Source organism: Lathyrus oleraceus, unplaced genomic scaffold (assembly GCF_024323335.1).
Source record: "Lathyrus oleraceus cultivar Zhongwan6 unplaced genomic scaffold, CAAS_Psat_ZW6_1.0 chrUn0590, whole genome shotgun sequence".
NCBI lineage: Eukaryota > Viridiplantae > Streptophyta > Magnoliopsida > Fabales > Fabaceae > Lathyrus > Lathyrus oleraceus.
In genome coordinates this window covers 22573-48239 of record NW_026112981.1, presented here as the reverse complement: position 1 = coordinate 48239, position 25667 = coordinate 22573, and the positions used below count along the sequence as shown (strand labels likewise).

General features: G+C 24.3%; 5 long non-coding RNA genes across 6 annotated transcripts; all 5 read right to left on the bottom strand.

The window, feature by feature from the left end:
• Positions 1 to 1695: 1695 nt before the first annotated feature.
• On the bottom strand, positions 1696 to 2316 carry LOC127114567 (uncharacterized). The gene is made up of 2 exons (XR_007800395.1): positions 2223 to 2316; positions 1696 to 1909 (listed from the first exon to the last, which is right to left on the bottom strand). It is a non-coding gene; the product is annotated as an uncharacterized LOC127114567 (long non-coding RNA).
• A 2303-nt stretch (positions 2317 to 4619) lies between these two features.
• Positions 4620 to 14667, bottom strand: LOC127114563 (uncharacterized). 2 transcript variants are annotated; one of them, XR_007800390.1, is made up of 2 exons: positions 14455 to 14667; positions 4620 to 4913 (listed from the first exon to the last, which is right to left on the bottom strand). It is a non-coding gene; the product is annotated as an uncharacterized LOC127114563 (long non-coding RNA). The 2 variants fall into 2 exon arrangements; XR_007800391.1 differs by lacking the exon at positions 4620 to 4913 and adding an exon at positions 13845 to 14139.
• A 2236-nt stretch (positions 14668 to 16903) lies between these two features.
• Positions 16904 to 17684, bottom strand: LOC127114564 (uncharacterized). The gene is made up of 2 exons (XR_007800392.1): positions 17515 to 17684; positions 16904 to 17198 (listed from the first exon to the last, which is right to left on the bottom strand). It is a non-coding gene; the product is annotated as an uncharacterized LOC127114564 (long non-coding RNA).
• Positions 17685 to 19965: 2281 nt separating this feature from the next.
• LOC127114565 (uncharacterized) lies at positions 19966 to 20746 on the bottom strand. Its single transcript, XR_007800393.1, has 2 exons — positions 20577 to 20746; positions 19966 to 20260 (listed from the first exon to the last, which is right to left on the bottom strand). It is a non-coding gene; the product is annotated as an uncharacterized LOC127114565 (long non-coding RNA).
• A 2283-nt stretch (positions 20747 to 23029) lies between these two features.
• Positions 23030 to 23978, bottom strand: LOC127114562 (uncharacterized). Its single transcript, XR_007800389.1, has 2 exons — positions 23640 to 23978; positions 23030 to 23323 (listed from the first exon to the last, which is right to left on the bottom strand). It is a non-coding gene; the product is annotated as an uncharacterized LOC127114562 (long non-coding RNA).
• Positions 23979 to 25667: the final 1689 nt, after the last annotated feature.

Genomic DNA, 25667 nt, shown 5'->3' with positions numbered 1-25667 from the left:
AACCGAATGACAAAAAATGGTGTCAAATTACGTTGGAGTTATTTTAGTCCTCGTCAAATTACGAGTTTGTTTAAAATTAACTGAATAAACTTTACACGAATGTCCGAACACAACTATTTTGTTAACACTTGAACAGTTTCTATAAATTATAAAATATATTATTATTATCTTTAATTGTAACATATTGGTCATGAATTTTGCAATGTTTTATTATTTTGATTTTTATGCTGACTCGAGTACAAAGATTTTCTTAAGAATTTAACAACAAAACATTTCAACACTAATTAATTATTTGGTCATGATTTTATCATTTTATTTACAAGTCTCACATGCTAGTGAAGAAATGTAAAGTGCTTGTACATGTAATTATCATAAAACGACTATTTATTCTCATCGTATGCAAGTGTTTAAAAGGTTTGAGTCTTTATCTTGTAAATCAATCTTTGTTGAAGATTCTCTTACATTATTTATACTTTTTCTAATACTTTTGTTCTAAACATATAATTCAATTTTGTTCATTACTAGGGTCTCCCAATAAACCAAATCATCAGAGATATAATTCATTTGTATTTGAAATAGTGCTTTAAGGATCGAACTAGCTTGACCGGTCAAACAGAAAATTGAAAGGATCACCAATTTGGTCTTATTGTTGGATCAAGCAAGCTATTAAAATAGTTGAAACTGACTAGAACTGACCAAAATCATAAATCAGCGGGTTAAATGCTATCTTTTTTTCTTTAGCCAAAATGAGATTGCAATAATAATAATATATATATATATATATATATTATATATATTTATATATAATATAATATATATATATAATATAACGAGATTTTTTTTAAATTATTTGAAACAATTTTCCAACACTAGAATTAAATTTATAAGAAATTGCAGTTATTTTTTATTCCAGATTATGTTCCAATTAGACTTTGTTCAAAATTTATTTGTATTTGTATTTTGTACTATTTTGTTGTGTGTGATGATTATATTTAGCATTTGATTTAAATAATGAACTTGTGAAATTGTTATAATTTGATGTTTTGTAGGTGTCATGATTTTTTTAGAGACCGAGTCACATGTTCGACCGGTTTAATAACTTTATATTTTTTGATAAAGACAGTATTATTAAAAGACTTTTCCAATTTTATTCGGTTTAGTCATGCGGTTCGACCTGTGACCCGTGGTTCGACTAACGAACGAGTGGCTCAATACCCTCACGGTTTGATGACCCTTTCGATTGTTAAAACTTTGATTTTAAGATCTACCTAATCATCAAACTAAGAGTTTTTTTAAATAAACACCGTAAGTAGTAGGATATGAATAAGGATTTTCTTCAAAACACAATTTCAGATATACTTTATCAATCATAATTTTAACCAAACACTTGATTACCTAATTATAAAAATTTAAAATTAGAATATTGCATAACTCAAATAATTCTTTATCTTGTGTCTTAAATCCACCCTCACTAACTATCCATGTATATATATTTTTTGTGATTTCAAGGGAACCATATTTTTGATAAATTTAAAACATCCATTTTTCAACATGAAACATAAATAATTAAAATATTTAGTAATATTTTATAAAAAAAGACAATGCAAATAATATATATTCCATTTTAAATTCATTTATTCATAATAGTGTTTATAGTATTTTAAAGATTTACACAAATTTCTTACAAAAAGTAAGTTCCAGAGCTAAACTGAAGTGCACGTTTATTATTTTTATTGAACTCATACAATAAAATTCATTGGTGAAAACAACAACATGTTGTCTTCTCAAGATGAGTATAACATTGTCCCCCTTTTCCAAATCCCTTGCCACGGCAATCCTGGTCGCACGTTTGCAACACAAGGCCCTATACAAACTCCTCCGGGAGGGACCAAAATACTGGTAACCAATCCTGAATCAACCAAATTTAAAATTAGTTTGTGTCTGACATTGCTTCATTATTTTTACATTAAATCTCAATCTAATGTTCTTTCGAATTTAGAATTGATTAAACCATAATTGAATTGTTATTGATCTACATATCTTGTTTAAAAAGAAATCAACTTCTTAGAAGGGTTAAACAATCACATAATTTTTTAGACGAGTCTTTTTTACTTTCTTTTGAATATAAAGATGCAATATATGTTTCAATAAAAAACATTTGGTGTTAGTAAATTCTACTTTAAAATTGAAACTCAAAAATAAAAATAAAATTTCATTCTTACCCGAACTAACCATCAAAACAAGGCATAAAACACTCAAAAAACAAGATTGATTGGTGTGACATGCCATTTTGTAAGATTTCAATTTATATTTTATTTCTTTGTAACGAGTAAGACTAACATAACTTCTATTATATAGGCCTAAAAACTGTATTAGTTTTTTAATATCTCATTTGACTATTAACTTTACATAAATTTATTAATGGAATCTTAAAGTAAGAAAGATAGATTTAAATAAATAAGTGGTCAATAAAATGAATTGATAATATTGAAAATAATTTTCATTTTCTATTGATTTTGAAAGGAACATAAAATGATATTATTCATCATGACTTCATACCTATAGTCAATTTAATGATTAAAATATAATAAATAGATTTATATTTATTTCTTTGTAACGAGTAAGACTAACATAACTTCTATTATATAGGCCTAAAAACTGTATTTGTTTTTAATATCTCATTTGACTATTAACTTTACATAAATTTATTAATTGAATCTTAAATTAAGAAAGATAGGTTAGATTTAAAATAAATAAGTGTTCAATAAAATGAATTTGATAATATTGAAATATATCTTCATTTTCTATTGAATTTGAAAGGAATATAAAATGATATTATTCATCAATGACTTAATACCTATAGTCAATTTTAATTATTAAAATATAATAAATAGATTTATAAATACTTAAAATTATGTGTAATATATGATTATATTTAATTGAATAGATTATTATAATATTAAAATTAATAAATTTATTATAAAAAATACTACTCATTTTAACCGAATGACAAAAAAATGGTGTCAAATTACGTTGGAGTTATTTTAGTCCTCGTCAATTACGAGTTTGTTTAAAATTAACTGAATAAACTTTACACGAATGTCCGAACACAACTATTTTGTTAACACTTGAACAGTTTCTATAAATTATAAAATATTTATTATTATCTTTAATTGTAACATATTGGTCATGAATTTTGCAATGTTTTATTATTTGATTTTTATGGTGACTCGAGTACAAAGATTTTCTTAAGAATTTAACAACAAAACATTTCAACACTAAATTAATTATTTGGTCATGATTTTATCATTTTATTTACAAGTCTCACATGCTAGGAAGAAATGTAAAGTGCTTGTACATGTAATTATCATAAAACGACTATTTATTTTCTCATCGTATGCAGTGTTTAAAAGGTTTGAGTCTTTATCTTGTAAATCAATCTTTGTTGAAGATTCTCTTACATTATTTATACTTTTTCTAATACTTTTGTTTCTAAACATATAATTCAATTCTTGTTTCATTACTAGGGTCTCCCAAATAAACCAAATCATCAGAGACATAATTCATTTGTATTTGAAATAGTGCTTTAAGGATCGAACTAGCTTGACCGGTCAAACAGAAATTGAAAGATCACCAATTTGGTCTTATTGTTGGATCAGGCAAGCTATTAAAAATAGTTGAAACTGACTAGAACTGACCAAAATCAGTAAATCAGGGGGTAAATGCTATCTTTTTTCTTTAGCCAAAATGAGATTGCAATAATTATATATTATATAAATATATTATAATATATATATATAGATATATATAGATATAATATATAATCTATATATATAACTAGATTTTTTTTTTAATTATTTGAAACAATTTTCCAACACTAGAATTAAATTTATAAAATTGCAGTTATTTTTTATCCAGATTATGTTCCAATTAGACTTTGTTCAAAATTTATTTGTATTTGTATTTTGTACTATTTTGTTGTGTGTGATGATTATTTTAGCATTTGAATTTAATAATGAACTTGTGAAATTGTTATAATTTGATGTTTTGTAGGTGTCATGATTTTTTTAGAGACCGAGTCACATGTTCGACCGGTTTAATAACTTTATATTTTTTGATAAAGACAGTATTATTAAAATGACTTTTCCAATTTTATTCGGTTTAGTCATGCGGTTCGACCTGTGACCCGGTGGTTCGACTAACGAACGAGTGGCTCAATACCCTCACGGTTTGATGACCCTTTCGATTGTTAAAACTTTGATTTTAAGATCTACCTAATCATCAAACTAAGAGTTTTTTTTAAAATAAACACCAGTAGTAGGATATGAATAAGATTTTCTTCGACACAATTTCAGATATACTTTATCAATCATAATTTTAACCAAACACTTGATTACCTATTATTAAAATTTAAATTAGAATATTTGCATAACTCAATAAATTCTTTATCTTGTGTCTTTAAATCCACCCTCACTAACTATCCATGTATAATATATTTTTTGTGATTTCAGGGGAACCATATTTTTGATAAATTTAAAACATCCATTTTATTCAACATGAAACATAAATAATTAAAATATTTAAGTAATTTTATAAAAAAAGACAATGCAAATAATATATATTCCATTTTAAATTTCATTTATTCATAATAGTGTTTATAGTATTTTAAAGATTTACACAAATTTCTTACAAAAAGTAAGTTCCAGAGCTAAACTGAAGTGCACGTTTTATTATTTTTATTGAACTCATACAATAAAATTCATTGGTGAAAACAACAACATGTTGTCTTCTCAAGATGAGTATAACATTGTCCCCCTTTTCCAAATCCCTTGCCACGGCAATCCTGGTCGCACGTTGCAACACAGGCCCTATACAAACTCCTCCGGGAGGGACCAAAATACTGGTAACCAATCCTGAATCAACCAAAATTTAAAATTAGTTTGTGTCTGACATTGCTTCATATTTTTTACATTAAAAATCTCAATCTAATGTTCTTTCGAATTTAGAATTGATTAAACCATAATTGAATTGTTATTGATCTACATATCTTGTTTAAAAGAAATCAACTTCTTAGAAGGGTTAAAACAATCACATAATTTTTTAGACGAGTCTTTTTACTTTCTTTTGAATATAAAGATGCAATATATGTTTCAATAAAAAACATTTGGTGTTAGTAAATTCTACTTTAAAATTGAAACTCAAAATAAAAATAAAATTTCATTCTTACCCGAACTAACCATCAAAACAAGGCATAAAACACTCAAAAAACAAGATTGATTGGTGTGACATGCCATTTTGTAAGATTTCAATTTATATTTGTTTCTTTGTAACGAGTAAGACTAACATAACTTCTATTATATAGGCCTAAAAACTGTATTAGTTTTTTAATATCTCATTTGACTATTAACTTTACATAAATTTATTAATGGAATCTTAAAGTAAAAAGATAGATTTAAATAAATAAAGTGGTCAATAAAATGAATTTGATAATATTGAAAATAATTTTCATTTTCTATTGAATTTTGAAAGGAACATAAAATGATATTATTCATCAATGACTTCATACCTATAGTCAATTTTAATGATTAAAATATAATAAATAGATTTATATTTTATTTCTTTGTAACGAGTAAGACTAACATAACTTCTATTATATAGGCCTAAAACTGTATTTTTTTTTAATATCTCATTTGACTATTAACTTTACATAAATTTATTAATTGAATCTTAATTAAGAAAGATAGTTAGATTTAAATAAATAAAGTGTTCAATAAATGAATTTGATAATATTGAAATATAATCTTCATTTTCTATTGAATTTTGAAAGGAATATAATGATATTATTCATCAATGACTTAATACCTATAGTCAATTTTAATTATTAAAATATAATAAATAGATTTATAAATACTTAAAATTATGTGTAATATATGATTATAGTTAATTGAATAGATTATTATAATATTAAAATTAAAAATTTATTATAAAAATACTACTCAATTTTAACCGAATGACAAAAAAATGGTGTCAAATTACGTAGGAGTTATTTTAGTCCTCGTCAAATTACGAGTTTGTTTAAAAATTAACTGAATAAACTTTACACGAATGTCCGAACACAACTATTTTGTTAACACTTGAACAGTTTCTATAAATTATAAATATATTATTATTATCTTTAATTGTAACATATTGGTCATGAATTTTGCAATGTTTTATTATTTTGATTTTTATGGTGACTCGAGTACAAAGATTTTCTTAAGAATTTAAACAACAAACATTTCAACACTAAATTAATATTTGGTCATGATTTTATCATTTTATTTACAAGTCTCACATGCTAGTGAAGAAATGTAAAGTGCTTGTACATGTAATTATCATAAAACGACTATTTATTTTCTCATCGTATGCAAGTGTTTAAAAGGTTTGAGTCTTTATCTTGTAAATCAATCTTTGTTGAAGATTCTCTTACATTATTTATACTTTTTCTAATACTTTTGTTTCTAAACATATAATTCAATTCTTGTTTCATTACTAGGGTCTCCCAAATAAAAATCATCATCAACATAGACAATTCATTTGTATTTGAAAGTGCTTTAAGGATCGAACTAGCTTGACCGGTCAAACAGAAAATTGAAAGATCACCAATTTGGTCTTATTGTTGGATCAGGCAAGCTATTAAAATAGTTGAAACTGACTAGAACTGACAAAATCAGTAAATCAGCGGGTTAAATGCTATCTTTTTTTCTTTAGCCAAAATGAGATTGCAATAATAATTATTATATATATATATATATATAGATATAATATATATATATTAATATATATATATATATATATATATATATATATCTATATATATATATATATATATATATATATATATATATATTATATATATATATAACTAGATTTTTTTTTATTTATTTGAAAAATTTTCCAACACTAGAATTAATTTATAAGAAATTGCAGTTATTTTTTATCCAGATTTGTTCCAATTAGACTTTGTTCAAAATTTTTTTGTATTTGTATTTGTACTATTTTGTTGTGTGTGATGATTATATTTAGCATTTGAATTTAAATAATGAACTTGTGAATTGTTATAATTTGATGTTTTGTAGGTGTCATGATTTTTTAGAGACCGAGTCACATGTTTACCGGTTTAATAACTTTATATTTTTGATAAAGACAGTATTATTAAATGACTTTTCCAATTTTATTCGGTTTAGTCATGCGGTTCGACCTGTGACCCGGTGGTTCGACTAACGAACGAGTGGCTCAATACCCTCACGGTTTGATGACCCTTTCGATTGTTAAACTTTGATTTTAAGATCTACCTAATCATCAAACTAAGAGTTTTTTTTTAAATAAACACCAGTAGTAGGATATGAATAAGGATTTCTTCGAAACACAATTTAAGATATACTTTATCAATCATAATTTTAACCAAACACTTGATTACCTATTATTAAGAATTTAAATTAGAATATTTGCATAACTCAAATTCTTTATCTTGTGTCTTTAAATCCACCCTCACTAACTATCCATGTATAATATATTTTTTGTGATTTCAGGGGACCATATTTTTGATAAATTTAAAACATCCATTTTATTCAACATGAAAACATAATAATTAAAATATTTAAGTAATATTTTATAAAAAAAACAATGCAAATAATATATATTCCATTTTAAATTTCATTTATTCATAATAGTGTTTATAGTATTTTAAAGATTTACACAAATTTCTTACAAAAAGTAAGTTCCAGAGCTAAACTGAAGTGCACGTTTTATTATTTTTATTGAACTCATACAATAAAATTCATTGGTGAAAACAACAACATGTTGTCTTCTCAAGATGAGTAAACATTGTCCCCCTTTTCCAAATCCCTTGCCACGGCAATCCTGGTCGCACGTTGCAACACAAGGCCCTATACAAACTCCTCCGGGAGGGACCAAAATACTGGTAACCAATCCTGAATCAACCAAAATTTAAATTAGTTGTGTCTGACATTGCTTCATTATTTTACATTAAAAATCTCAATCTAATGTTCTTTCGAATTGAGAATTGATTAAACCATAATTGAATTGTTATTGATCTACATATCTTGTTTAAAAGAAATCAACTTCTTAGAAGGGTTAAACAATCACATAATTTTTTAGACGAGTCTTTTTTACTTTCTTTTGAATATAAAGATGCAATATATGTTTCAATAAAAAACATTTGGTGTTAGTAAATTCTACTTTAAAATTGAAACTCAAAAATAAAAATAAAATTTCATTCTTACCCGAACTAACCATCAAAACAGGCATAAAACACTCAAAAAACAAGATTGATTGGTGTGACATGCCATTTTGTAAGATTTCAATTTATATTTTATTTCTTTGTAACGAGTAAGACTAACATAACTTCTATTATATAGGCCTAAAAACTGTATTAGTTTTTTAATATCTCATTTGACTATTAACTTTACATAAATTTATTAATGGAATCTTAAAGTAAGAAGATAGATTTAAATAAATAAAGTGGTCAATAAAATGAATTTGATAATATTGAAAATAATTTTCATTTTCTATTGAATTTTGAAAGGAACATAAAATGATATTATTCATCAATGACTTCATACCTATAGTCAATTTTAATGATTAAAATATAATAAATAGATTTATATTTTATTTCTTTGTAACGAGTAAGACTAACATAACTTCTATTATATAGGCCTAAAAACTGTATTAGTTTTTTAATATCTCATTTGACTATTAACTTTACATAAATTTATTAATTGAATCTTAAATTAAGAAAGATAGGTTAGATTTAAATAAATAAAGTGTTCAATAAAATGAATTTGATAATATTGAAATATAATCTTCATTTTCTATTGAATTTTGAAAGGAATATAAAATGATATTATTCATCAATGACTTAATACCTATAGTCAATTTTAATTATTAAAATATAATAAATAGATTTATAAATACTTAAAATTATGTGTAATATATGATTATAAACATGTAGTTTATTGAATAGATTATTATAATATTAAAATTAATAAATTTATTATAAAAAATACTACTCAATTTTAACCGAATGACAAAAAATGGTGTCAAATTACGTAGGAGTTATTTTAGTCCTCGTCAAATTACGAGTTTGGTTTAAAAATTAACTGAATAAACTTTACACGAATGTCCGAACACAACTATTTTGTTAACACTTGAACAGTTTCTATAAATTATAAAATATATTATTATTATCTTTAATTGTAACATATTGGTCATGAATTTTGCAATGTTTTATTATTTTGATTTTTATGCTGACTCGAGTACAAAGATTTTCTTAAGAATTTAACAACAAAACATTTCAACACTAAATTAATTATTTGGTCATGATTTTATCATTTTATTTACAAGTCTCACATGCTAGTGAAGAAATGTAAAGTGCTTGTACATGTAATTATCATAAAACGACTATTTATTTTCTCATCGTATGCAAGTGTTTAAAAGGTTTGAGTCTTTATCTTGTAAATCAATCTTTGTTGAAGATTCTCTTACATTATTTATACTTTTTCTAATACTTTTGTTTCTAAACATATAATTCAATTCTTGTTTCATTACTAGGGTCTCCCAAATAAACCAAATCATCAGAGACATAATTCATTTGTATTTGAAATAGTGCTTTAAGGATCGAACTAGCTTGACCGGTCAAACAGAAAATTGAAAGGATCACCAATTTGGTCTTATTGTTGGATCAGCAAGCTATTAAATAGTTGAAACTGACTAGAACTGACCAAAATCAGTAAATCAGCGGGTAAATGCTATCTTTTTTTCTTTAGCCAAAATGAGATTGCAATAATTATATATATATATATATATATTATATATATATATATATATAAACTAGATTTTTTTTTTAAATTATTTGAAACAATTTTCCAACACTAGAATTAAATTTATAAGAAATTGCAGTTATTTTTTTATCCAGATTATGTTCCAATTAGACTTTGTTCAAAATTTATTTGTATTTGTATTTTGTACTATTTTGTTGTGTGTGATGATTATATTTAGCATTTGAATTTAAATAATGAACTTGTGAAATTGTTATAATTTGATGTTTTGTAGGTGTCATGATTTTTTTAGAGACCGAGTCACATGTTCGACCGTTTTAATAACTTTATATTTTTGATAAAGACAGTATTATTAAATAGACTTTTCCAATTTTATTCGGTTTAGTCATGCGGTTCGACCTGTGACCCGGTGGTTCGACTAACGAACGAGTGGCTCAATACCCTCACGGTTTGATGACCCTTTCGATTGTTAAAACTTTGATTTTAAGATCTACCTAATCATCAAACTAAGAGTTTTTTTAAAAAAACACCAGTAGTAGGATATGAATAAGGATTTTCTTCATTTTTTAAGTCTTTCGCCGGAACCCACAACAAAAAAAAAAAACAAAAAAAAAAAAAAAAAAAGGAAAAGAAAAAACGGGCAAACGCGATTGAAACACAATTTCAGATATACTTTATCAATCATAATTTTAACCAAACACTTGATTACCTATTATTAAGAATTTAAAATTAGAATATTTGCATAACTCAAATAATTCTTTATCTTGTGTCTTTAAATCCACCCTCACTAACTATCCATGTATAATATATTTTTTGTGATTTCAAGGGAACCATATTTTTGATAAATTTAAAACATCCATTTTATTCAACATGAAAACATAAATAATTAAAATATTTAAGTAATATTTTATAAAAAAAGACAATGCAAATAATATATATTCCATTTTAAATTTCATTTATTCATAATAGTGTTTATAGTATTTTAAAGATTTACACAAATTTCTTACAAAAAGTAAGTTCCAGAGCTAAACTGAAGTGCACGTTTTATTATTTTTATTGAACTCATACAATAAAATTCATTGGTGAAAACAACAACATGTTGTCTTCTCAAGATGAGTAAACATTGTCCCCCTTTTCCAAATCCCTTGCCACGGCAATCCTGGTCGCACGTTGCAACACAAGGCCCTATACAAACTCCTCCGGGAGGGACCAAAATACTGGTAACCAATCCTGAATCAACCAAAATTTAAAATTAGTTTGTGTCTGACATTGCTTCATTATTTTTACATTAAAAATCTCAATCTAATGTTCTTTCGAATTGAGAATTGATTAAACCATAATTGAATTGTTATTGATCTACATATCTTGTTTAAAAAGAAATCAACTTCTTAGAAGGGTTAAACAATCACATAATTTTTTAGACGAGTCTTTTTTACTTTCTTTTGAATATAAAGATGCAATATATGTTTCAATAAAAACATTTGGTGTTAGTAAATTCTACTTTAAAATTGAAACTCAAAAATAAAAATAAAATTTCATTCTTAAGCGCGAGATCGGTGGGTAGAGCACACCCGAACTAACCATCAAAACAAGGCATAAAACACTCAAAAAACAAGATTGATTGGTGTGACATGCCATTTTGTAAGATTCAATTTATATTTTGTTTCTTTGTAACGAGTAAGACTAACATAACTTCTATTATATAGGCCTAAAAACTGTATTAGTTTTTTAATATCTCATTTGACTATTAACTTTACATAAATTTATTAATGGAATCTTAAAGTAAGAAAGATAGATTTAAATAAATAAAGTGGTCAATAAAATGAATTTGATAATATTGAAAATAATTTTCATTTTCTATTGAATTTTGAAAGGAACATAAAATGATATTATTCATCAATGACTTCATACCTATAGTCAATTTTAATGATTAAAATATAATAAATAGATTTATATTTTATTTCTTTGTAACGAGTAAGACTAACATAACTTCTATTATATAGGCCTAAAAACTGTATTAGTTTTTTAATATCTCATTTGACTATTAACTTTACATAAATTTATTAATTGAATCTTAAATTAAGAAAGATAGGTTAGATTTAAATAAATAAAGTGTTCAATAAAATGAATTTGATAATATTGAAATATAATCTTCATTTTCTATTGAATTTTGAAAGGAATATAAAATGATATTATTCATCAATGACTTAATACCTATAGTCAATTTTAATTATTCAAATATAATAAATAGATTTATAAATACTTAAAATTATGTGTAATATGATTATATTTAATTGAATAGATTATTATAATATTAAAATTAATAAATTTATTATAAAAATACTACTCAATTTTAACCGAATGACAAAAAAATGGTGTCAAATTACGTAGGAGTTATTTTAGTCCTCGTCAAATTACGAGTTGTTTAAAAATTAACTGAATAAACTTTACACGAATGTCCGAACACAACTATTTTGTTAACACTTGAACAGTTTCTATAAATTATAAAATATATTATTATTATCTTTAATTGTAACATATTGGTCATGAATTTTGCAATGTTTTATTATTTTGATTTTTATGGTGACTCGAGTACAAAGATTTTCTTAAGAATTTAACAACAAAACATTTCAACACTAAATTAATTATTTGGTCATGATTTTATCATTTTATTTACAAGTCTCACATGCTAGTGAAGAAATGTAAAGTGCTTGTACATGTAATTATCATAAAACGACTATTTATTTTCTCATCGTATGCAAGTGTTTAAAAGGTTTGAGTCTTTATCTTGTAAATCAATCTTTGTTGAAGATTCTCTTACATTATTTATACTTTTTCTAATACTTTTGTTTCTAAACATATAATTCAATTCTTGTTTCATTACTAGGGTCTCCCAAATAAACAAATCATCAGAGACATAATTCATTTGTATTTGAAATAGTGCTTTAAGGATCGAACTAGCTTGACCGGTCAAACAGAAAATTGAAAGGATCACCAATTTGGTCTTATTGTTGGATCAAGCAAGCTATTAAAACAGTTGAAACTGACTAGAACTGACCAAAATCAGTAAATCAGCGGGTTAAATGCTATCTTTTTTTCTTTAGCCAAAATGAGATTGCAATAATTATATATATATATATATATATATATATATATATATATATATATATATATATATATATATATATATATATATATATATATATATACTAGATTTTTTTTTTATTATTTGAAACAATTTTCCAACACTAGAATTAAATTTATAAGAAATTGCAGTTATTTTTTTATCCAGATTATGTTCCAATTAGACTTTGTTCAAAATTTATTTGTATTTGTATTTTGTACTATTTTGTTGTGTGTGATGATTATATTTAGCATTTGAATTTAAATAATGAACTTGTGAAATTGTTATAATTTGATGTTTTGTAGGTGTCATGATTTTTTTAGAGACCGAGTCACATGTTCGACCGGTTTAATAACTTTATATTTTTTGATAAAGACAGTATTTTTAAATAGACTTTTCCAATTTTATTCGGTTTAGTCATGCGGTTCGACCTGTGACCCGGTGGTTCGACTAACGAACGAGTGGCTCAATACCCTCACGGTTTGGTGACCCTTTGGATTGTTAAAACTTTGATTTTAAGATCTACCTAATCATCAAACTAAGAGTTTTTTTTAAAAATAAACACCAGTAGTAGGATATGAATAAGGATTTTCTTCGAAACACAATTTCAGATATACTGTATCAATCATAATTTTAACCAAACACTTGATTACCTAATATTAAGAATTTAAAATTAGAATATTTGCATAACTCAAATAAATTCTTTATCTTGTGTCTTTAAATCCACCCTCACTAACTATCCATGTATAATATATTTTTTGTGATTTCAAGGGAACCATATTTTTGATAAATTTAAAACATCCATTTTATTCAACATGAAAACATAAATAATTAAAATATTTAAGTAATATTTTATAAAAAAAGACAATGCAAATAATATATATTCCATTTTAAATTTCATTTATTCATAATAGTGTTTATAGTATTTTAAAGATTTACACAAATTTCTTACAAAAAGTAAGTTCCAGAGCTAAACTGAAGTGCACGTTTTATTATTTTTATTGAACTCATACAATAAAATTCATTGGTGAAAACAACAACATGTTGTCTTCTCAAGATGAGTAAAACATTGTCCCCCTTTTCCAAATCCCTTGCCAAAGCAATCCTGGTCACACGTTGCAACACAAGGCCCTATACAAACTCCTCCGGGAGGGACCAAAATACTGGTAACCAATCCTGAATCAACCAAAATTTAAAATTAGTTTGTGTCTGACATTGCTTCATAATTTTTACATTAAAATCTCAATCTAATGTTCTTTCGAATTGAGAATTGATTAAACCATAATTGAATTGTTATTGATCTACATATCTTGTTTAAAAAGAAATCAACTTCTTAGAAGGGTTAAACAATCACATAATTTTTTAGACGAGTCTTTTTTACTTTCTTTTGAATATAAAGATGCAATATATGTTTCAATAAAAAACATTTGGTGTTAGTAAATTCTACTTTAAAATTGAAACTCAAAAATAAAAATAAAATTTCATTCTTACCCGAACTAACCATCAAAACAAGGCATAAAACACTCAAAAAACAAGATTGATTGGTGTGACATGCCATTTTGTAAGATTCCAATTTATATTTTGTTTCTTTGTAACGAGTAAGACTAACATAACTTCTATTATATAGGCCTAAAAACTGTATTAGTTTTTTAATATCTCATTTGACTATTAACTTTACATAAATTTATTAATGGAATCTTAAAGTAAGAAAGATAGATTTAAATAAATAAAGTGGTCAATAAAATGAATTTGATAATATTGAAAATAATTTTCATTTTCTATTGAATTTTGAAAGGAACATAAAATGATATTATTCATCAATGACTTCATACCTATAGTCAATTTTAATGATTAAAATATAATAAATAGATTTATATTTTATTTCTTTGTAACGAGTAAGACTAACATAACTTCTATTATATAGGCCTAAAAACTGTATTAGTTTTTTAATATCTCATTTGACTATTAACTTTACATAAATTTATTAATTGAATCTTAAATTAAGAAAGATAGGTTAGATTTAAATAAATAAAGTGTTCAATAAAATGAATTTGATAATATTGAAATATAATCTTCATTTTCTATTGAATTTTGAAAGGAATATAAAATGATATTATTCATCAATGACTTAATACCTATAGTCAATTTTAATTATTCAAATATAATAAATAGATTTATAAATACTTAAAATTATGTGTAATATATGATTATATTTAATTGAATAGATTATTATAATATTAAAATTAATAAATTTATTATAAAAAATACTACTCAATTTTAACCGAATGACAAAAAAATGGTGTCAAATTACGTAGGAGTTATTTTAGTCCTCGTCAAATTACGAGTTGGTTTAAAAATTAACTGAATAAACTTTACACGAATGTACGAACACAACTATTTTGTTAACACTTGAACAGTTTCTATAAATTATAAAATATATTATTATTATCTTTAATTGTAACATATTGGTCATGAATTTTGCAATGTTTTATTATTTTGATTTTTATGGTGACTCGAGTACAAAGATTTTCTTAAGAATTTAACAACAAAACATTTCAACACTAAATTAATTAGTTGGTCATGATTTTATCATTTTATTTACAAGTCTCACATGCTAGTGAAGAAATGTAAAGTGCTTGTACATGTAATTATCATAAAACGACTATTTATTTTCTCATCGTATGCAAGTGTTTAAAAGGTTTGAGTCTTTATCTTGTAAATCAATCTTTGTTGAAGATTCTCTTACATTATTTATACTTTTTCTAATACTTTTGTTTCTAAACATATAATTCAATTCTTGTTTCATTACTAGGGTCTCCCAAATAAACTAAATCATCAGAGACATAATTCATTTGTATTTGAAATAGTGCTTTAAGGATCGAACTAGCTTGACCGGTCAAACAGAAAATTGAAAGGATCACCAATTTGGTCTTATTGTTGGATCAAGCAAGCTATTAAAACAGTTGAAACTGACTAGAACTGACCAAAATCAGTAAATCAGCGGGTTAAATGCTATCTTTTTTTCTTTAGCCAAAATGAGATTGCAATAATATATATATATATATATATATATATATATATATATATATATATATATATATATATATATATATATATATATATATATATATATATATATATATATAACTAGATTTTTTTTTAATTATTTGAAACAATTTTCCAACACTAGAATTAAATTTATAAGAAATTGCAGTTATTTTTTTATCCAGATTATGTTCCAATTAGACTTTGTTCAAAATTTATTTGTATTTGTATTTTGTACTATTTTGTTGTGTGTGATGATTATATTTAGCATTTGAATTTAAATAATGAACTTGTGAAATTGTTATAATTTGATGTTTTGTAGGTGTCATGATTTTTTTAGAGACCGAGTCACATGTTCGACCGGTTTAATAACTTTATATTTTTTGATAAAGACAGTATTATTAAATGACTTTTCCAATTTTATTCGGTTTAGTCATGCGGTTCGACCTGTGACCCGGTGGTTCGACTAACGAACGAGTGGCTCAATACCCTCACGGTTTGGTGACCCTTTCGATTGTTAAAACTTTGATTTTAAGATCTACCTAATCATCAAACTAAGAGTTTTTTTTAAATAAACACCAGTAGTAGGATATGAATAAGGATTTTCTTCGAAACACAATTTCAGATATACTGTATCAATCATAATTTTAACCAAACACTTGATTACCTATTATTAAGAATTTAAAATTAGAATATTTGCATAACTCAAATAAATTCTTTATCTTGTGTCTTTAAATCCACCCTCACTAACTATCCATGTATAATATATTTTTTGTGATTTCAAGGGAACCATATTTTTGATAAATTTAAAACATCCATTTTATTCAACATGAAAACATAAATAATTAAAATATTTAAGTAATATTTTATAAAAAAAGACAATGCAAATAATATATATTCCATTTTAAATTTCATTTATTCATAATAGTGTTTATAGTATTTTAAAGATTTACACAAATTTCTTACAAAAAGTAAGTTCCAGAGCTAAACTGAAGTGCACGTTTTATTATTTTTATTGAACTCATACAATAAAATTCATTGGTGAAAACAACAACATGTTGTCTTCTCAAGATGAGTAAAACATTGTCCCCCTTTTCCAAATCCCGTGCGAAAGCAATCCTGGTCACACGTTGCAATACAAGGCCCTATACAAACTCCTCCGGGAGGGACCAAAATACTGGTAACCAATCCTGAATCAACCAAAATTTAAAATTAGTTTGTGTCTGACATTGCTTCATAATTTTTACATTATAAATCTCAATCTAATGTTCTTTCGAATTGAGAATTGATTAAACCATAATTGAATTGTTATTGATCTACATATCTTGTTTAAAAAGAAATCAACTTCTTAGAAGGGTTAAACAATCACATAATTTTTTAGACGAGTCTTTTTTACTTTCTTTTGAATATAAAGATGCAATATATGTTTCAATAAAAAACATTTGGTGTTAGTAAATTCTACTTTAAAATTGAAACTCAAAAATAAAAATAAAATTTCATTCTTACCCGAACTAACCATCAAAACAAGGCATAAAACACTCAAAAAACAAGATTGATTGGTGTGACATGCCATTTTGTAAGATTTCAATTTATATTTTGTTTCTTTGTAACGAGTAAGACTAACATAACTTCTATTATATAGGCCTAAAAACTGTATTAGTTTTTTAATATCTCATTTGACTATTAACTTTACATAAATTTATTAATGGAATCTTAAAGTAAGAAAGATAGATTTAAATAAATAAAGTGGTCAATAAAATGAATTTGATAATATTGAAAATAATTTTCATTTTCTATTGAATTTTGAAAGGAACATAAAATGATATTATTCATCAATGACTTCATACCTATAGTCAATTTTAATGATTAAAATATAATAAATAGATTTATATTTTATTTCTTTGTAACGAGTAAGACTAACATAACTTCTATTATATAGGCCTAAAAACTGTATTAGTTTTTTAATATCTCATTTGACTATTAACTTTACATAAATTTATTAATTGAATCTTAAATTAAGAAAGATAGGTTAGATTTAAATAAATAAAGTGTTCAATAAAATGAATTTGATAATATTGAAATATAATCTTCATTTTCTATTGAATTTTGAAAGGAATATAAAATGATATTATTCATCAATGACTTAATACCTATAGTCAATTTTAATTATTCAAATATAATAAATAGATTTATAAATACTTAAAATTATGTGTAATATATGATTATAAACATGTAGTTTAATTGAATAGATTATTATAATATTAAAATTAATAAATTTATTATAAAAAATACTACTCAATTTTAACCGAATGACAAAAAAATGGTGTCAAATTACGTAGGAGTTATTTTAGTCCTCGTCAAATTACGAGTTGGTTTAAAAATTAACTGAATAAACTTTACACGAATGTCCGAACACAACTATTTTGTTAACACTTGAACAGTTTCTATAAATTATAAAATATATTATTATTATCTTTAATTGTAACATATTGGTCATGAATTTTGCAATGTTTTATTATTTTGATTTTTATGCTGACTCGAGTACAAAGATTTTCTTAAGAATTTAACAACAAAACATTTCAACACTAAATTAATTATTTGGTCATGATTTTATCATTTTATTTACAAGTCTCACATGCTAGTGAAGAAATGTAAAGTGCTTGTACATGTAATTATCATAAAACGACTATTTATTTTCTCATCGTATGCAAGTGTTTAAAAGGTTTGAGTCTTTATCTTGTAAATCAATCTTTGTTGAAGATTCTCTTACATTATTTATACTTTTTCTAATACTTTTGTTTCTAAACATATAATTCAATTCTTGTTTCATTACTAGGGTCTCCCAAATAAACTAAATCATCAGAGACATAATTCATTTGTATTTGAAATAGTGCTTTAAGGATCGAACTAGCTTGACCGGTCAAACAGAAAATTGAAAGGATCACCAATTTGGTCTTATTGTTGGATCAAGCAAGCTATTAAAACAGTTGAAACTGACTAGAACTGACCAAAATCAGTAAATCAGCGGGTTAAATGCTATCTTTTTTTCTTTAGCCAAAATGAGATTGCAATAATTATATATATATATATATATATATATATATATATATATATATATATATATATATATATATATATATATATATATATATATATATCCAACTAGATTTTTTTTTTAATTATTTGAAACAATTTTCCAACACTAGAATTAAATTTATAAGAAATTGCAGTTATTTTTTTATCCAGATTATGTTCCAATTAGACTTTGTTCAAAATTTATTTGTATTTGTATTTTGTACTATTTTGTTGTGTGTGATGATTATATTTAGCATTTGAATTTAAATAATGAACTTGTGAAATTGTTATAATTTGATGTTTTGTAGGTGTCATGATTTTTTTAGAGACCGAGTCACATGTTCGACCGGTTTAATAACTTTATATTTTTTGATAAAGACAGTATTATTAAATAGACTTTTCCAATTTTATTCGGTTTAGTCATGCGGTTCGACCTGTGACCCGGTGGTTCGACTAACGAACGAGTGGCTCAATACCCTCACGGTTTGGTGACCCTTTAGATTGTTAAAACTTTGATTTTAAGATCTACCTAATCATCAAACTAAGAGTTTTTTTAAAAAAAACACCAGTAGTAGGATATGAATAAGGATTTTCTTCGAAACACAATTTCAGATATACTGTATCAATCATAATTTTAACCAAACACTTGATTACCTATTATTAAGAATTTAAAATTAGAATATTTGCATAACTCAAATAAATTCTTTATCTTGTGTCTTTAAATCCACCCTCACTAACTATCCATGTATAATATATTTTTTGTGATTTCAAGGGAACCATATTTTTGATAAATTTAAAACATCCATTTTATTCAACATGAAAACATAAATAATTAAAATATTTAAGTAATATTTTATAAAAAAAGACAATGCAAATAATATATATTCCATTTTAAATTTCATTTATTCATAATAGTGTTTATAGTATTTTAAAGATTTACACAAATTTCTTACAAAAAGTAAGTTCCAGAGCTAAACTGAAGTGCACGTTTTATTATTTTTATTGAACTCATACAATAAAATTCATTGGTGAAAACAACAACATGTTGTCTTCTCAAGATGAGTAAAACATTGTCCCCCTTTTCCAAATCCCGTGCGAAAGCAATCCTGGTCACACGTTGCAATACAAGGCCCTATACAAACTCCTCCGGGAGGGACCAAAATACTGGTAACCAATCCTGAATCAACCAAAATTTAAAATTAGTTTGTGTCTGACATTGCTTCATAATTTTTACATTATAAATCTCAATCTAATGTTCTTTCGAATTGAGAATTGATTAAACCATAATTGAATTGTTATTGATCTACATATCTTGTTTAAAAAGAAATCAACTTCTTAGAAGGGTTAAACAATCACATAATTTTTTAGACGAGTCTTTTTTACTTTCTTTTGAATATAAAGATGCAATATATGTTTCAATAAAAAACATTTGGTGTTAGTAAATTCTACTTTAAAATTGAAACTCAAAAATAAAAATAAAATTTCATTCTTACCCGAACTAACCATCAAAACAAGGCATAAAACACTCAAAAAACAAGATTGATTGGTGTGACATGCCATTTTGTAAGATTTCAATTTATATTTTGTTTCTTTGTAACGAGTAAGACTAACATAACTTCTATTATATAGGCCTAAAAACTGTATTAGTTTTTTAATATCTCATTTGACTATTAACTTTACATAAATTTATTAATGGAATCTTAAAGTAAGAAAGATAGATTTAAATAAATAAAGTGGTCAATAAAATGAATTTGATAATATTGAAAATAATTTTCATTTTCTATTGAATTTTGAAAGGAACATAAAATGATATTATTCATCAATGACTTCATACCTATAGTCAATTTTAATGATTAAAATATAATAAATAGATTTATATTTTATTTCTTTGTAACGAGTAAGACTAACATAACTTCTATTATATAGGCCTAAAAACTGTATTAGTTTTTTAATATCTCATTTGACTATTAACTTTACATAAATTTATTAATTGAATCTTAAATTAAGAAAGATAGGTTAGATTTAAATAAATAAAGTGTTCAATAAAATGAATTTGATAATATTGAAATATAATCTTCATTTTCTATTGAATTTTGAAAGGAATATAAAATGATATTATTCATCAATGACTTAATACCTATAGTCAATTTTAATTATTCAAATATAATAAATAGATTTATAAATACTTAAAATTATGTGTAATATATGATTATATTTAATTGAATAGATTATTATAATATTAAAATTAATAAATTTATTATAAAAAATACTACTCAATTTTAACCGAATGACAAAAAAATGGTGTCAAATTACGTAGGAGTTATTTTAGTCCTCGTCAAATTACGAGTTGGTTTAAAAATTAACTGAATAAACTTTACACGAATGTACGAACACAACTATTTTGTTAACACTTGAACAGTTTCTATAAATTATAAAATATATTATTATTATCTTTAATTGTAACATATTGGTCATGAATTTTGCAATGTTTTATTATTTTGATTTTTATGGTGACTCGAGTACAAAGATTTTCTTAAGAATTTAACAACAAAACATTTCAACACTAAATTAATTAGTTGGTCATGATTTTATCATTTTATTTACAAGTCTCACATGCTAGTGAAGAAATGTAAAGTGCTTGTACATGTAATTATCATAAAACGACTATTTATTTTCTCATCGTATGCAAGTGTTTAAAAGGTTTGAGTCTTTATCTTGTAAATCAATCTTTGTTGAAGATTCTCTTACATTATTTATACTTTTTCTAATACTTTTGTTTCTAAACATATAATTCAATTCTTGTTTCATTACTAGGGTCTCCCAAATAAACTAAATCATCAGAGACATAATTCATTTGTATTTGAAATAGTGCTTTAAGGATCGAACTAGCTTGACCGGTCAAACAGAAAATTGAAAGGATCACCAATTTGGTCTTATTGTTGGATCAAGCAAGCTATTAAAACAGTTGAAACTGACTAGAACTGACCAAAATCAGTAAATCAGCGGGTTAAATGCTATCTTTTTTTCTTTAGCCAAAATGAGATTGCAATAATTATATATATATATATATATATATATATATATATATATATATATATATATATATATATATATATATATATATATATATATATATATATATATATATATATTTTTTTTTTTTTTTAATTATTTGAAACAATTTTCCAACACTAGAATTAAATTTATAAGAAATTGCAGTTATTTTTTTATCCAGATTATGTTCCAATTAGACTTTGTTCAAAATTTATTTGTATTTGTATTTTGTACTATTTTGTTGTGTGTGATGATTATATTTAGCATTTGAATTTAAATAATGAACTTGTGAAATTGTTATAATTTGATGTTTTGTAGGTGTCATGATTTTTTTAGAGACCGAGTCACATGTTCGACCGGTTTAATAACTTTATATTTTTTGATAAAGACAGTATTATTAAATGACTTTTCCAATTTTATTCGGTTTAGTCATGCGGTTCGACCTGTGACCCGGTGGTTCGACTAACGAACGAGTGGCTCAATACCCTCACGGTTTGGTGACCCTTTCGATTGTTAAAACTTTGATTTTAAGATCTACCTAATCATCAAACTAAGAGTTTTTTTTAAAATAAACACCAGTAGTAGGATATGAATAAGGATTTTCTTCGAAACACAATTTCAGATATACTGTATCAATCATAATTTTAACCAAACACTTGATTACCTATTATTAAGAATTTAAAATTAGAATATTTGCATAACTCAAATAAATTCTTTATCTTGTGTCTTTAAATCCACCCTCACTAACTATCCATGTATAATATATTTTTTGTGATTTCAAGGGAACCATATTTTTGATAAATTTAAAACATCCATTTTATTCAACATGAAAACATAAATAATTAAAATATTTAAGTAATATTTTATAAAAAAAGACAATGCAAATAATATATATTCCATTTTAAATTTCATTTATTCATAATAGTGTTTATAGTATTTTAAAGATTTACACAAATTTCTTACAAAAAGTAAGTTCCAGAGCTAAACTGAAGTGCACGTTTTATTATTTTTATTGAACTCATACAATAAAATTCATTGGTGAAAACAACAACATGTTGTCTTCTCAAGATGAGTAAAACATGTCCCCCTTTTCCAAATCCCTTGCGAAAGCAATCCTGGTCACACGTTGCAACACAAGGCCCTATACAAACTCCTCCGGGAGGGACCAAAATACTGGTAACCAATCCTGAATCAACCAAAATTTAAAATTAGTTTGTGTCTGACATTGCTTCATAATTTTTACATTAAAAATCTCAATCTAATGTTCTTTCGAATTGAGAATTGATTAAACCATAATTGAATTGTTATTGATCTACATATCTTGTTTAAAAAGAAATCAACTTCTTAGAAGGGTTAAACAATCACATAATTTTTTAGACGAGTCTTTTTTACTTTCTTTTGAATATAAAGATGCAATATATGTTTCAATAAAAAACATTTGGTGTTAGTAAATTCTACTTTAAAATTGAAACTCAAAAATAAAAATAAAATTTCATTCTTACCCGAACTAACCATCAAAACAAGGCATAAAACACTCAAAAAACAAGATTGATTGGTGTGACATGCCATTTTGTAAGATTCCAATTTATATTTTGTTTCTTTGTAACGAGTAAGACTAACATAACTTCTATTATATAGGCCTAAAAACTGTATTAGTTTTTTAATATCTCATTTGACTATTAACTTTACATAAATTTATTAATGGAATCTTAAAGTAAGAAAGATAGATTTAAATAAATAAAGTGGTCAATAAAATGAATTTGATAATATTGAAAATAATTTTCATTTTCTATTGAATTTTGAAAGGAACATAAAATGATATTATTCATCAATGACTTCATACCTATAGTCAATTTTAATGATTAAAATATAATAAATAGATTTATATTTTATTTCTTTGTAACGAGTAAGACTAACATAACTTCTATTATATAGGCCTAAAAACTGTATTAGTTTTTTAATATCTCATTTGACTATTAACTTTACATAAATTTATTAATTGAATCTTAAATTAAGAAAGATAGGTTAGATTTAAATAAATAAAGTGTTCAATAAAATGAATTTGATAATATTGAAATATAATCTTCATTTTCTATTGAATTTTGAAAGGAATATAAAATGATATTATTCATCAATGACTTAATACCTATAGTCAATTTTAATTATTCAAATATAATAAATAGATTTATAAATACTTAAAATTATGTGTAATATATGATTATATTTAATTGAATAGATTATTATAATATTAAAATTAATAAATTTATTATAAAAAATACTACTCAATTTTAACCGAATGACAAAAAAATGGTGTCAAATTACGTAGGAGTTATTTTAGTCCTCGTCAAATTACGAGTTGGTTTAAAAATTAACTGAATAAACTTTACACGAATGTACGAACACAACTATTTTGTTAACACTTGAACAGTTTCTATAAATTATAAAATATATTATTATTATCTTTAATTGTAACATATTGGTCATGAATTTTGCAATGTTTTATTATTTTGATTTTTATGGTGACTCGAGTACAAAGATTTTCTTAAGAATTTAACAACAAAACATTTCAACACTAAATTAATTAGTTGGTCATGATTTTATCATTTTATTTACAAGTCTCACATGCTAGTGAAGAAATGTAAAGTGCTTGTACATGTAATTATCATAAAACGACTATTTATTTTCTCATCGTATGCAAGTGTTTAAAAGGTTTGAGTCTTTATCTTGTAAATCAATCTTTGTTGAAGATTCTCTTACATTATTTATACTTTTTCTAATACTTTTGTTTCTAAACATATAATTCAATTCTTGTTTCATTACTAGGGTCTCCCAAATAAACTAAATCATCAGAGACATAATTCATTTGTATTTGAAATAGTGCTTTAAGGATCGAACTAGCTTGACCGGTCAAACAGAAAATTGAAAGGATCACCAATTTGGTCTTATTGTTGGATCAAGCAAGCTATTAAAACAGTTGAAACTGACTAGAACTGACCAAAATCAGTAAATCAGCGGGTTAAATGCTATCTTTTTTTCTTTAGCCAAAATGAGATTGCAATAATATATATATATATATATATATATATATATATATATATATATATATATATATATATATATATATATATATATATATATATATATATATATATATATATATATATATATATCCAACTAGATTTTTTTTTTAATTATTTGAAACAATTTTCCAACACTAGAATTAAATTTATAAGAAATTGCAGTTATTTTTTTATCCAGATTATGTTCCAATTAGACTTTGTTCAAAATTTATTTGTATTTGTATTTTGTACTATTTTGTTGTGTGTGATGATTATATTTAGCATTTGAATTTAAATAATGAACTTGTGAAATTGTTATAATTTGATGTTTTGTAGGTGTCATGATTTTTTTAGAGACCGAGTCACATGTTCGACCGGTTTAATAACTTTATATTTTTTGATAAAGACAGTATTATTAAATGACTTTTCCAATTTTATTCGGTTTAGTCATGCGGTTCGACCTGTGACCCG